Genomic DNA, 12,181 nt, shown 5'->3' with positions numbered 1-12,181 from the left:
TCAATCATTTGCAACTCGTTTTATAATCTACATTAATATACAAAATCCGAAGAAAAAAATCGATTGAATTGATGAACGAAAAATATGTATAGAGAAAGAGGACCTGTAGATCTTCCGGGAGAAATTTGTGCTTTATGGAGAGATTCATTGCACGCTTGAGGTGCTGGTTCGTGGGGTCGATGATCTCACAAGGAAGGTGGGCTAGGGATTCCATTCTTGCTTCCATGTGCAGGAAAGAAAAGAAGAGCAAGGGTTTTCTTACGGTCTTACCTGGCGCGGGAGGCGGGAGCTCTCTTTCGGGCACGGGAGCTCTTTTTTTGGTGCCGATTTGTTAATACATATGACGAAGGAATTAGAGACGGACGGTTTTGTTGGAAGCTCCGTGGGGCCTACCGTGATGTATGTGGTTTATCCACACCATCCATTCATTTTAAAATATACTTTTAGGGCATGATCCCAAAAATAAGGCAAATTGAAGGCCCAAGTCAACCATACCACAGATAAAGGTAGGCACTTAAATCTCGACTGTTCCTACCATGTGGTCCATTTATGAATTCTATCTACCTCAGTTTTTGTGCTCATGCCCTAAAATGAGCTTTCAAAATGGATAGATGGCTTAGATGAAACACGTACATTACAATGGACCCCATAGGTCCTCTTACGGTGGTGAGATTATAGCTTTTAGCTACAATTTTAAGGAGTTTATAGCTACAAATATAATCCGTAGCAATATAGCTACAGTTTATATCCGTAGCAGAAGAGTCCTATAGTCCATAGGCTTTGCTCTCTTTTTTGGTAGTAATGATCCAAGAAAATCCTCGTGTCTTACATTGACCACCCGGTAAAGTCCGCATGCCATGAAAATGCATGATTAGCTTAATCATTATTATTTCAATTCCAAACGATCATTTTAAGGAAGCTCAAAGGTCACCATGGGGGGTTTGTCACCCAGCATAGGCCGACAGCTCAGGCATAGTGTCTCACTCCACCATTACTGGCTCAAGAGACTAACAAAAAGGATGTTTAAGGGTAACCTCATCAACTAGTGGCCAATCTCAGTTCGACAAGTGGAACTTACCATTAAAGGGTTATTTAATAATAATACATCAAAGCCGGAAAGGGCAAATAGCTAATCAAAGCCGCAAAGGCAAATAGTCAATCAAAGTTGCAAAGGTACTAATGATCCATAAGATGGTAAGTCCACAATGAAGAAATTTCATTTAATTTATTAAACAGAATGACCATTAATTTAAAGGCTTCCAAGCATTCCATCAAGTAATCATGAATGACCAATTAAATCACGTCTAATATCAATGGCGCATGCATATTTAAAATTATTGATCATTTTAAAGCAGAATAGAGGTATTAAAATTCGATCGCATGTTCAAATAAATGAATTTAAATCCAATTCATCAAGCATTTATAAGGAATCAAAAATCAATAAGATTAAAGAACCACATTATGCAATCAATAAGATGAATAATCAAAGATGATTAAACATGTTAAATATCAAGACGTAGAAAAGCTTGAAGGGTAATCCTCACCTTTGGGTCGAATCCCTCTCTTGTTATTGTTAGATTTACATATTCTCGTTTTGGTGTCGAATCCTACCATAAGTCACAAGAATTGCGTAATTAGACCACAACATTACACCCTACAATCGACTAAGATCAACATTAATGCTTCAATTAAGTAGAATTTGGATATTCCATCTATGTTTTAGTCCTAGGTTGGACTCTTAGGGATTTTGACTCCTACGTTCAACATAAACATAAAAGCTTAGAATAATAAATTAATTTCATTCTTAAAATGTTATTGGATGGCTTATCCAGATGACTCAAACCCACTTTGGTTTGATTTGGTGAGATTTGACAAAACCCAAGGGGTGTTGGCATAGCTTCTGTTATGACTCACTTCCATGCTGTTGCTGCAACGACACTTGTTAAGCTGAACTGGACTCGACCCACGCCAGGCCCGACTCATTGTTAAAATGGTGGGTCGACTCACTGAGTCAAATCAGCTTGACTCACTCTCCCTCTCTATCTCTTTTTCTTCTTTCTTCTCATCTCTTTCCTTCCTCCTGCTTCTCTGTCTTTAATGTCCAACAACTGGACTGATGATCTTGACTCGACCCACCATGATTTGAGATGAGCCAAGCCAACTCAACTCACCATGATTTGAGCTGGGTCGAATGGCTCGATTGTGGCAACTAATGGACATCCCTCTCTCTTCTTCCCTTTTCCTCTCTCTATTCTCTTTTCTCCTATCTCTTTCCATTGGAATTACAAGATTTGGGCTCAAGTTAGACCCAACTCGGCCCTACGACTCACTGAGTCAAGTTGATGTGGCAGCAACACGTCCGACTCTCTCTCTCTCTCTCTCTCTCTCTCATAGTCTATCTTCTAATTCATTTCTTCTCTTTCTTTTTATTTTATTTTTTTTACATATGCAGCAACAGCAAGCCTATCCACACTTCTGGACTTGAGTCTTCAGCCGAGTCAATCTGCAATGGAGGCGGTGTGGCTGATGAACAAGAAACAACCTGATTTCCAGCCTTCTTCTTATTCCCTTCCTTCTTCTCTTTTTCGGTTAGGAAGCTGTAAAGGTGCTGGACTCGGCCGATTTACAGCGACTCAAGCTGAGTCGACTCCACTTGGTGCGGCACTAGAAGCGGCGCCTTCTCTCTCTCTCTCTCTCTCTCTCTCTCTCCATTTTCGGAAAGGATGCCCTAAAGCAGCCTTTTTAAAGGCTCTATTAATCCGTTCTAGATGGTTCGAAATTGTAACTAATTAAGGGATTAGTTACAGTTTCTAGCTGATTAATTCATGCCATTTTGTGACGTTAATTATAATTGAATTGACTACTTGGACGGACTTCTAGGACCTAGGTCTATGCTTCTAACATCTCAGATTGGAAATTTACGATCAAACTCGATGATGGGTGTGTTTTGGCTAAATGGAGAAGATGATCCAGCGGTTAATGACAGATCATTAACGAAGGGTTATTCCTTGGTTTTCTTTCGTGTGGATGGTGTAGATTTGATCTTAGAACGCTATGGGACCCACCATTTAGAGAGGCTTGGACAAAAACTCGATGGGTTCTGAGATTTTTGAGCACGGCCGGTTCTCTCGCAATAACGAGATCTCGGGGATGAATGCGAGAGAGGCTTAGTGAAGCCCTAGGATGGACGTACCAGATACGTCAATGAGGCTTCTAGAAGCCAAGAAGCGGTTGAGATTGAGCCAGCACAAATACGGAAAGATTCTTTCCACCTTTTGTTCTATAGAAACCCTAAAAGGAGGTTGGAAAGGACGGGTGGGATTGTTTGTAATGGAAGGCTTAGATGAACGGAGCTGAGCTGTCTTAAATCGCCAGGCTAACAGCTCAGCAAACATGATTCCCATTTTGAAGCTGAGCCGCACACACACAACCAACTTGCGCCCAAGGTCATGTGCATGCATACGTGTACCGAGATGTGAAATCAATCAAGGTTTGGTCCGGCGAGGGTGCTCCGTCAAATGGACAGTTCAGATCATTGCAATGGCTAGTGATGGTGGGCTAATATTCAAAATCACGGACGGTTGGTCGTTTGAATTAGTTTTGGTGGGAATGAAATGAGATAAAATCTCTCCTTTTCTTTTCCACCGGGTCAATGCCCGATTGACTAGATTTTCCATCAAGTGCATTGGCGGTGCACCTCCCCTAATGCACATGCACACAAATATGGGGTTCACTATGATGAAATGGACAAATCTACACCGTCCATTCGTCTCAGCTCGTATTATGGCCTAGTCCAAAGAATGAAGCAAATTCATGACTTCAGTGGGCCATATCATCTGAATTATGGCCATTAAGTGCCAACCATCATCGATTCGCGGTGATCGGTGGTCCACTCCCGCGATCAGAACAACTCATTTAACTAGTGAGCCAACTAGGGCCACTATCTATTTTAAGTTTATGTTATCTTGTATGGATAAGCCACACAATGTTTGCCTTTTTATGTTTTATTACGGATTTCTATCGATTGGATGTTCAGGTCGTCTAGATCTGAAATTAAGGTTTCCTATGGATTCCTAATCAACATTAGAGAGAATTTAATGGTTGGTTAGGCGTTGATTAGTTAGTTTGTATGGTTTAGTAATTACGGTGTTAAGAACAAAATAAACAGTGGATCTTATGATCCAGAGCTTTAACGTTGACAATGAGTGGTTTGATTTATCTATTAAGGAGATTATAACCCCAAAAGTAGGTCCATTTAGTGATGTGATGGTCCATCTCGAAAACCGATGGATAGATGCACTAATTTACGGTTGCAATCACTTCCAACGGTTAGATTTAAGCACAACAGGTTTGCAGTTACACTAAATTAGGTTCTCGTAATAACACTTGAGTACCAAAAAGTACGGGGTGTTACACTTGTCCACTTCTATTATCTCTGCCTCGCATCATAGATTCATCAATGCTTCTCTTGCACACTCCATCTTCCTTTTACGTCATCGCCAAGCCTAGAAAAGTTGTATAAAACTTGAACTTCTCTGTAGGAACGATTTTGGTGAGCATGTCCATTGGATTCACACTGGTGTGAATCTTCTCTAGAGTCACGCCTCCTTCTTCAAGCACTTATCGGATAAAGTGGTGACGAACATCAATGTGTTTAATACGAGAGTGATAAATGGAATTTTTATCCAAATTAATAGCGCCTTCGTTACACAATTAACCATTACAACCTTTTGCCGAAGCCCCAACTGATTTATCATGCCTCTTAACCAGACATCTTTCATAAACGCTTCTATCACTGCAATATATTCTGCTTCGATTGTGAAAAGAGCCACCACGGACTGAAACTTCAACATCCAACTAATTGCTCCACCCGCTGGTACAAACGAGTAACCTGAAGTCGACTTTCTTGAATCTACATTGCCTACGTAATCTGAATCTATATACCCTACCAACTTTGGTCTTGTCTTCTAAAAAATTAAGACGTAGTCTTTTGTACCTCGAATGTATCGAAGTAGCTATTTCATCGCTTCTCAATGTTGTTTGTCGTAGTTTGATATATATCTACTCACAACACCGACTACCTGTGAAATATCTGGTATTGTACAGACTATGACATACATTAAATTGCCGACTTCATTTAAATAAGGAACATGAGACATAACCTGTTTTTTTTCATTTGATTTAGGACATTGTTTTAAGGAAAGCTTGAAATGAGATGCATGGGGAATGCTCACCGGCTTTGCCTGATCCATCCCATACTTGATCAGTGCCTTTTCAAGGTATTCTGTCTGTGATAACCAAAGTCTGCTCCTCTTCATGTCTATATGAATATCTTTACCAAGAACCCTCTTTGCAGCCCCCAGATCTTTCATCTCAAATGTCTCTGATAATCGAGTCTTCAGTATGTTGATTGCAGATATATCATGACAGGCGATCAACATATCATCAACATACAATAGTAGGATGATGAATTTTCCATCATTCAGTGTCTTGTAATAGACACAGTGATCGTATTCACTTCGAGTAAATTTGTGATTCAACATGAAAGAATAAAAAAATTTATACTACTGTCTAGGCGACTGTTTCAGGCCGTACAACAACCTCATTAACCTGCAAACTTTTTTCTCTGCCCCTTTAACTTCGTAGCCCTCTGGTTGCTTCATGTAGATCTGCTCTTCCAACTCCCCTAGTAGGAATGTAGTCTTAACATCCATCTGTTATAGCTCAAGATCGTATTGGGCAACCAGCGCCAACATAAATCTGATAGACACCTGCTTAACCCCTAGTGCGAATATCTCTGTGAAATCTCGATTCCTTTTCTCTGAGTATAACCCTTCGCTACCAACCTCGCTTTGTATCTATCATGTTTCCTTTTAAATAACCACTTACATCCGATCGCTTTTTGGCCTACTAGAAGCTCCACCAGTTCTCATGTGTGATTTTTGTACAACAAGTTCATCTCATCGGCCATAGCCGCCTTCCACTTTTCTGCATCAGGCTCATTAAGGGCCTCCTGAATAGTAGGCGAGTACCCCTCATCTTTAATAAGGGCATATGCAATATTAGAGTCGTCCTTGTATTTTACTGGTAACCTACAATCACGCGGTGGGTTTCTTCTCATAGGTGGTTGCTCCACCTGATCTTGTACCTCTGTCTGTGCATCTGTCTCTACCTGAGTATCATCTTTGTCAACTTAGACGTCTATGATCAACCTTTCTAGTTTCTCTTGCTCATCTTGATCATTATTGCGGAATATGGAGCTTTCCTCGAATCTAACATCATGACTAGTGATGAACTTGCATGTGACTTTGTCGAATAACCTGTAATATTTCACACCAACATCATAGCTAACAAAAATATACTTTTTGGCTCTATGGTCTAGATTATCTCTCTCAACCTAGAGTAAGCCTCACAACCAAATATGTGCAACTCTAAGTAATTCAGCTTATAATCATTCCATACTTCATCTGGAATTTTACATTCAATTGCCGTAGACGGGGATCGGTTCACCAAGTAGTAAGCCATGTTAATAGCCTTAGTCCATAAGTTCTTGGCCAATGCAATATTACTTAATATGCATCGGGTCCTCTCCAAAAGAGTCCGATTCATCCGCTCAGTCACACGGTTTTGTTCGGGCGTGTGGCGCACTGTGTTGTGCCTAATAATCCATTCATCTTTGCAATATTCATTAAAATCAGTGGAAGTAAATTCTCCACCATTGTCAGTCCTTAACTTTTATTTTTCGCCTTGACTGTTTTTCTACCATTACCTTCAATTGTTTGAATATGACGAAAACTTCGAATTTAGGTTTCGTGAAGTAAACTCAAACTTTCCGATAGTACTCGTCAATGAATGAAACAAACCATGACGACCCCCAACGAAAAACTTCTGATGATGGCCCCCATACGTCAGAGTGCACATAAACAAGCACTCATTTACATACATATTTTCTATATTTAAAAGATAATCTAGTTTATTTACCATATATACAGTGCTCGCATATATCTAGATCAGAATTCTTAAAAAATGGAATTAAACAATGACAGACAGGACCTTCATGCCCCACTCGCTCATGTGGCTCAAACGAGAATGCCACATATGTACAGACGTGGAATCTGAAACAGCTGCTGCCGCTCCACCTGCTGAAGTGTTCTCGATCAACTTGTAAGGGTTTTCGTGCCTTTGCACTCTTATAACCACAAGTGCCTCTTTTGAAACTTTTAAGGACACCATCAATACCAGTGAACTTGTACCCTATAGCCTCGAGTGCACCGAGAGAAATCAGACTGTTCTTCATATCAGGAATGTGCCTGACATCAATCAAGGTACGCTTCATCCTATCAAACATCTTAATGCTCACCGTACCAATAGCCACACCATTACAGGCATTGTCATTGCCCATAAAGATCTGTCTACCATCGCATTCCTTATAGCTGACGAACCAACTCCGATGAGGAGTCATGTGATAAGATGCTTCTGTGTCAAGGATCCATTCATCTTTATGATTGTCATGCAAGTGACCAATCATGGACACAGACAAAACATCACCACCACTTGTCTCTTCATCAGATGTGACAACATTGGCCTCCTCAAAAAAAGCTTCTGAGTTTTCTTTCTTCGCTTTAGAATTGGTATAATCCTTTTTCATATGTCCAGTCATCCCATAGTTCCAGCACTTTAGTTTTCCTTTGCTCTTGCCCTTTGATTGAGATCTATTTAGGCCTTGAGGATAGTATTCCTGCCCCTCGAAATCAGTACATCGGAAGATGTCCCTATGCCGCCGTTTAGCTTTCTCATGTCCTTCTCTTAAAGGACTGAGATAACGGTGTCAACACTTAAGGTTCTATTTACGGTGCACATTGTGTCTCTGAATGAGTCATACGATGCTAGAAGAGAATTCAACAACATATATGCTCATTCCTCATCTTTGATCACTTCCTTCATATCCAGCAGTTTGCAAACCAAATTATTAAAGTCGCTAATGTGGGCCTCCTAATCTCCACCCTCTTTCATCTTGAAGGTGTACCACTATAGCATCAACTGTAGGTGATTTTCAGAGGATATTTTCGCATAGATATATTCTAACTCCATCCATAAACTAGCCGCGGTTTTCTCCCTCAAAACGTTGTAGAGAACCTCATCCCGGAGACATAAATGGATGGAAGCTAAAGCATTCATGTTAAGAGTATTCCAGTCTTCGTCATTCATAGTCGATTTCCGATCTTCAAGAGCCTTAACTTCGCCTTACTTAGTTAATAGATTAATCATCTTGATCTTCTGTAACTTAAAATTATTTTTTCCTGAGTACTTCTCATATCAAACTTGGTGTTTCCCATTGATGCTAATCCTGCAGATTCAGATCTGTGCCCCAACGATTGCTCTGATACCACTTGTTGGGTTTTGGACTGCAAAAGCACACAAAGATGGATTTAAGATAGCAATCCAAGAGTACCAAGCAAACACAAGAGAACACAAAGATTTAATGTGGAAAACCCTTTTGGGAAAAAAACCATGGCACAAAGCGACAGATCTTCACTATGAAAGCAGAAATTACAAAGAGGAAGGACTTACCAGACTTGAGCAATCCTCAAATCTCTCCCTTGCTCCACCCTTTCACAAACCCTAAAACCTTTTTAAAAAGCCTTAGAATCCCTTAAAATACCTTAAGATCCCGTTTACACCCATGTATATAGTTTTAGAAAGAATCTTAAACAAAATTGGAAAGAATCATATAAACAAAATCAGAAATAAATCCCGCGCTTTCACAGTTGCGCGGAAAATCTGCGCAGAATTTGATTAGATTTAAGACATCAAATACAACAATCAACACTGCTAGGATGATAGAAAATCAGAAAACCAGAATGCTCGATTAGACGTTAATCCTCTATGAAAGCGCACATAGTAATCATCCAAAGCGTTAAAATAATGTTAGAAACTGTGGATGGTCCATGTACTTAAAATGACACTGAATAAATTATTCTATTCATCATATCAATGCTTAAAATATGTCCACTGTTACAAAGTGGGGCAGTCTATATCGTGTGCCTGCATGTGTTGTACAAAGAGTCAAGGACCTGCATTCAACGAACAAATGCAAATCATACAGAGGTGAGATTGGTTCAACGGATCTGATTTCAGCACATCATACAGAAGTGAGAACAAAAGATTGCTATAAAAAAAAAATTTATTGGAGTGGACTAACTCCCGGAGGTATGACTAGCTGAAGCAAAATGACTTGTGATCTAAATGCAGCCTTAAAGCCTAAGAAATTAGTTTTCATATTTGAAATCACAAAAAACCATTATTTCATTTTAGCCCCAATTGGAGCAATGTTAAGCTTCTACTAAAACCTCAAAGTACACGTCGCATGGACCACCTGAGTTTTTTTTTTATCAGGCTGTTAGTTACACTTGGATAATGGGTTTGACGAAAGATATAGAGATATGGTTGGCATCTCATCCATTATTCCATAAGGGTAGCCACTCGAGTTGTGGATGACTACTCTGATTTTATTTATTTATTTTTGGCTTCACAACCAAGACTCGTGGATGGAACCTCATGGATGGAGTGGATTTTACATATAGAACTGGTGGGCCCGACAGCTCTTAAGTGTTTTATGCACTGCATGGAACTGGCGTTGAGGGTTCCATGTAAACCAATAGCTGTGGGACCATGTAAAACCGGTGTTGTAGGGAGCCCATTCTTGCAATTGCGGTTACATGGAGCCCGTGTAAGTACGTAAAAAGCTGTGGGGTCTGTGATGTACGTGTGATAGTTTGGCCAGCTCGCCCAAAAATGTGACCGACCCTTAAGACTCAAGTGGGTTTAGATAACGAGGGCAGCTGCAGGAGCCAGTCTGACAGATTTTTCATCGACATCCCTGCCCTTCCCTGGCTTGTTAAGGGCTGCTTCCTGATGGATAAAGCAGGTTTAAGCTCAATTAGAAATGTATTTAGTCCTCCTTTGTGTAGGATATAATCGGTGGGGCAGGCATCTGGGCTCTGCTTCCTGCCCAATAGCATTTACTTGTACATTTTCCCATATCAACGAAACTCAGATTTTTAAAAAAAAGGCCATGCCACAGGAAAAAGTGATGATTGAACACTTAACATTGAAACCTTCCCTGGAGTCATTGAAGTTTTGTATCAATCTAATATTTATGTTTTCTGTTCATCCTTGTGGGTATAACTGTAACCGTATAAACAGTTTGGATGCCATATAAATATCATGGTAGGCTCAAGTGTCAACGGTGGGTGTTTCCATCCCAACTGTTTTGTGTGGTGTGGCACACTAGAGTTTGGATGCGTTTAGTCTCCACTGTTTCCTGTGGTATGGCCCACTTCAGGTCTAGATAAAGCACATAAATTATGGTGGGGCACACGGAGCTTTGACACCAGCTAGCTGGCTGGTGATCGGGTCACTAACCAAGCCGCATCTCCATGGTACTATGCCACAATGATCAGCTTGACCCAAAAGTCAGGTCAGTTCCAATCGTCAGGTGGGCTACAGGTTTAGAGGTTTTTTTTTTTTTTGCTAAGGTGGCCTACCTGATGGTTGGATCAGCTAAATTTTTAGTCATCTGGTCGAGATGGACATGGTGCAACTATTGCAGGGTTGGAATATCTCATAATCACCGTCTGGGCTTCACAACGCTTGACTGCATCACTTAAAAAATAAAAATTATACAGAGATGCATAAAACAGATTCTTCTATGGTGACTTGGGCCTGTTTGGATGCACTTCCATGATAGGGGGTTTTGGAACCAAACATGCTTTTTCTGATGAGTTGGCACTTGGCACCCTGCTTCTTTGATGATTTCGTGGTCCATTTTGATACATTTCCACAAATTAGTTTATTTATTTATTTAATTTCTCAGTTTGGCCCATGTTATGCTCCTCCTAGATGTGCCAAACACGTCAGTTGGCACATGCTCAGTTTGTAGAGATGCCTTGGGATTAGCAAGCACAAAAGCCTAGAAGATATGAAACCTAGATTAAGAAACCTAGGTTAGCTTGATATATGGATAAGAGTTTATCTATTGATGATTAGCAAAGAATAAAGAATCTAATTGAACAATTTTCTATCATGTAGAGCTTGCATATACAATGAGGGTGACTGAGAAATGTGACATCTATAGCTCTGGTGTTGTGGCACTTTAAGTGATAATGGGAAGGCATCCCGGGGAGCTCATCTCCTCTTTGTCATCACCAAATAGAGAAGATATAGTGCTAAACGAGATGTTGGACCAACGTCTCTCCAATCCGATGGCAGAGGTTGCACAGGAAGTCATATTTGCAGTGTCTATGGCCCTTGCATGCATTCGGCTGGATCCAAACTTTCGGCCAACCATGCACCATGTGGCTCAGGAGCTCTCTGTTGGTGGGCCTTCTTTCTCTCTAGAGCCATTCCATGCACTTACATTTCCTCAACTGATGGATCTCAAGGTATAATTGGGTGTAAGAAAATTAGTGAGGTCGTGGGCGTGTAGTGGCAAGAACATTATTATTGTGTGTCTATTGTGTGAAAATAATCAATCGCAGAGGTGTTTTTCTTGTTATGATGCGTACATAGTTCAGTGTGTGGAATTGATGTTTATATAGAATATATATTTCTAGGATTAGTAATAAAAATCCAAATGTAATAAAAGTGGGTTGAAAGAATAAAGATGTTTTCTTGTTTGGTGGTTATCTTCTAACTGAAGGTTTTTATGCCCAAGAATTTAATTACCCTCACAACCAATTTTGAGCATGTGATTGTGGCGATCGAAGAATTAAAAGATATTGAGAAACTCTCCATTGAGGAGTTGATGGGATCGTTGCAAGTTCATGAGCAACGAATGCAGAAGAATGCCAGTTCCATGCCGATGGAACAAGCTTTGGAGTCAAGATTGACTCTTAATGATAGCAATGGTGGACGTGGAAGTTCACAACGTGGTGGACGGTTTGCTAACAATCGCGCAAGAGGCAGAGGGCGCGGATACCAACAAAGTCATGCCCAAAACCAACAGAAAAATACCAATTTCCATGGAAGAGGAAATGGTAGAGGTAGATCTATGCGTGGACGGGGAAGTACAAAGAACATCCAATGCTATAATTGCAACAAGCTTGGCCACTATGCATCTGATTGTTGGAGCAAGCCGATGAATCAAGACGAGCGATCCAACTATGCCGAAGCATCAGGA

At 40.4% G+C, this 12,181-nt stretch overlaps 1 protein-coding gene across 1 annotated transcript in view; it reads left to right on the top strand.

The window, feature by feature from the left end:
- The window catches only part of LOC131231563 (uncharacterized), a 97,049-nt gene extending 85,383 nt beyond the window's left edge, over positions 1-11,666 (top strand). The window contains exon 3 of the mRNA XM_058227795.1: positions 11,543-11,666. The gene's annotated coding sequence lies outside the window, so the exon portion shown is untranslated. The remainder of the gene's footprint in view (positions 1-11,542) is intronic.
- Positions 11,667-12,181: the final 515 nt, after the last annotated feature.

The sequence above is a fragment of the Magnolia sinica genome, chromosome 17, assembly GCF_029962835.1.
Source record: "Magnolia sinica isolate HGM2019 chromosome 17, MsV1, whole genome shotgun sequence".
NCBI lineage: Eukaryota > Viridiplantae > Streptophyta > Magnoliopsida > Magnoliales > Magnoliaceae > Magnolia > Magnolia sinica.
Note: the sequence above shows the minus strand (reverse complement) of the source record. Positions and strands in the feature narration are given on the sequence as shown.